This window comes from Buceros rhinoceros, unplaced genomic scaffold, assembly GCF_000710305.1.
Source record: "Buceros rhinoceros silvestris isolate BGI_N320 unplaced genomic scaffold, ASM71030v1 scaffold6236, whole genome shotgun sequence".
Classification (NCBI taxonomy): domain Eukaryota; kingdom Metazoa; phylum Chordata; class Aves; order Bucerotiformes; family Bucerotidae; genus Buceros; species Buceros rhinoceros.
The window spans coordinates 13,493-16,312 of record NW_010419324.1 but is presented as its reverse complement, the minus strand read 5'-3'; the positions used below and the strand labels follow the sequence as shown (position 1 = coordinate 16,312).

Here is a 2,820-nt window from a genome sequence, read left to right as displayed (position 1 = left end):
ACGTATGCCTTGGCTCCTTACAGGCGCAATGGCAGAAAAACAAGCAGCAGACACATTCATGTTTTGAGTAGGCAGATGAAACTTCACTGCAGATTTCCACGTGACAGTTCAGACTGACACTTTACATAGACTATGTTAAGTATAATTAAGTTATTGCTAAAAAGCTGATCTAGTATTAGTTCAATCTGCTCTAGTTTTGTCTGTTCAAGGGGGAAGAGCTAGAGCAAGAAGAGCAGCAAAGCTGGTGAGGGGTCTGGAGTGCAATTGCGCCAAGGAGCAGCTGAGGGACCTGGTGGAGGTGAGCCTGGAGAAGAGGAGGCTCAGGGGAGACCTTATCGCTCTCTACAACTCCCTGACAGGAGGCTGTAGCAAGGCAGGGGTCATTCTCTTCTCCTATGTGACAAGTGACAGGATGAGAGGAAATGGCCTCAAGTTGCGCCAGGGCAGATCTAGGTTGGATCTCAGGGAGAACTTCTTTCCAGAGAGGGTTGTGCAGGCATGTCGCAGGCTGCCCAGGGCAGTGGTGGAGCCCCCATCCCTGGAGGGGTTTCCCAGCCGTGTGGAGGTGCTGCTGAGGGACAGGGGGCAGGGGGGACCTGGCAGTGCTGGGTGAGACCTTTAATGTCTCTGCCAACCAGATGATTCTGTGATTCTATGAAGTTGTCCTTTAAATCTTGGTCCCGTGTCCTCGGGATTCTGAAGAACCTGTGTGTAATATTAGTGCTCTATTTTTGGATATTAATTTTGGGTACTCTTGGGAAGATGGGCTGCCTCTCAAAGGTGACCTTCTGTAGCTGCTTTCGAAAAAACACCCAACCGAGCGCTTTGTTGAGTAGAGTTACTTTGTGAAGAAGCAATGAACCTGTTCCAATATCTCATTTACAACTGAAGTGCAGCATTCAGCTAATTGAATACCTGGCTACAGTTAATTATTTTGTTACAGCTAATTGATATTCACTGGGATCATGTTGCTGTGGCCCCATAAATATAATGTTGCCTTACAGGTTTTTATTTCTGCAGTGAATTCTCTGCTGTTGGCATATTTTTATTGTTTCCTTTAGAAATGAATAATTTTTTCTGGTGTTTGTTTTTTAACTTTACCTCATCTGCATCACTGTACAAATGCTGGGGGTGGTAGCTATATGGAAGAAACTATATTTTCTGAGTTTCTCACTGGCCTACTGAATTTTCCAGTTACTTTCACAGTTTAGAGAACCAAACCTATGTATCATTTAGTATTCCCCTAATCTAACATTTCTATTTTATCGATCGTATAGAAGCTTTGATAGGAGCAGGGCAATAAGCAGCATGAGTAAAATTCGCTTCTTGGCCCCCGTATCTTTAGGGGGTAAAATCCAACTGTTTTGATCACTAATTATCTTGGGGGGCAGGGAACTAAACCCAAATCAACCTAAAATCTAACAAACTTTCCAGAACAAAGCAAACTTTCCAGGGTAAAAGCTTGTATTAGATGGATTATCGCTGGAAGGGGTGTTATTTGCATTCCCCTGCTCCTATTGTCTTTCGTATACATATAAATATATGAACATATTTATATATATATAAAATATAAATGTAGAGGTCAGATACTGTTGAACAAGTCCATTTCTCTTTTTTGAGTGGTATTTGGTCAGCAAGCAAGACTTGGATGAAAAGAATTTGGACTCAAGTGGACCCAGAGGAGAGGATAGGTTTGGCGTCCTCCATCATTCATGTGCCCTTGTCCTGTTGTGGTTTTACCCCTGAAAATCTCTGCCCTTGGGAATCGTCGGTAATGGGGCGAGCGAATTAAGTCGCGATGCTCTTTCTTGTACCTCATTGGCTTTCCAGAGCTGGTTTTGCTGCTTGGTTTCAGGTCACCGACAGAATTGTGTCAAACGCTATTGAATTGTAAGAACTAAAACCTAACTTTGAGCATTATGGAACATCAATTTTATGCTTTCTTTGTCGCTGGCCTATTTAACTCCCCTCGCGCAAAAGGAATGGTCTTGAGTTGGCAAATATTTCACGGCGCTGCACTGAGGGGTGGGGGTTTGGTTCATCCAGGGAGAACCCAGATTTGGCTCTGTGCTTTTTGGACGCGCAGGGCTATTTTTGGTGAAGTTGGATTAAAATGACAACTTCTGAGTAGTTTTCTGAGTTGTTCTGGATGTAATAAATTTAATTTAACTTTTTGATTTTTTTACATGCTTCAGGAAATAGAAAAAAAGGTAAGTAGTGAAGTAAGGAACAACAAAAAAATCCAGAGTTTTTATTTAGTTCTTTGGCTGTTTGCTAATCTTGAGACAGAGAATTAAATCCTGTATCTATACAAGTGCAGCACAATACGTGGGCTAAGTTTTCTGACATGCTTTGTGAGCGTGACCTGGAGAAACCCTCTTTAGGTAGGAAGAGTAGAAGCATTTACCCATTTCACACGGTGCTGCTACAGTAGGAACCTTTTGCCGTTGACTTTGTAGTAGCAGCACCTGGGTGAAAAGAGTGTGTTAGAGGTAAATGACTTAATGTCGAAGAGATAATCGTGGTAATGACCGCTGATAGTTAATTATTAGTCACTGAAGATATTTTATTATTAAAACATTATGGGCCTGGAATGAATTTGTGCTGCTAATTTAGGCATTAAATCCTCCACATCTTCTTAAAAATCGCTTGTGTAGTATTTTCTTGGAGGAGTTACAGCTCTGTATGTGTTCTGTGTGCACGTGTGCTCTTCTAACATAATTTGTAATTCTTAATGAGTCCCCTTAATACTAGGTATTGGTTCACACTGCAGCCGTTGGGTTCATTCGTGTGTTTAGAATTCAGAATGTGCTAAAGGCA

General features: G+C 42.0%; 1 protein-coding gene across 1 annotated transcript in view; it reads left to right on the top strand.

The window, feature by feature from the left end:
* Positions 1-2,820, top strand: part of LOC104495840 (MICOS complex subunit MIC19-like) — a gene marked incomplete at its 3' end in the record, with an annotated part of 81,120 nt that overhangs the window by 74,100 nt on the left and 4,200 nt on the right. The window lies entirely within an intron of this gene.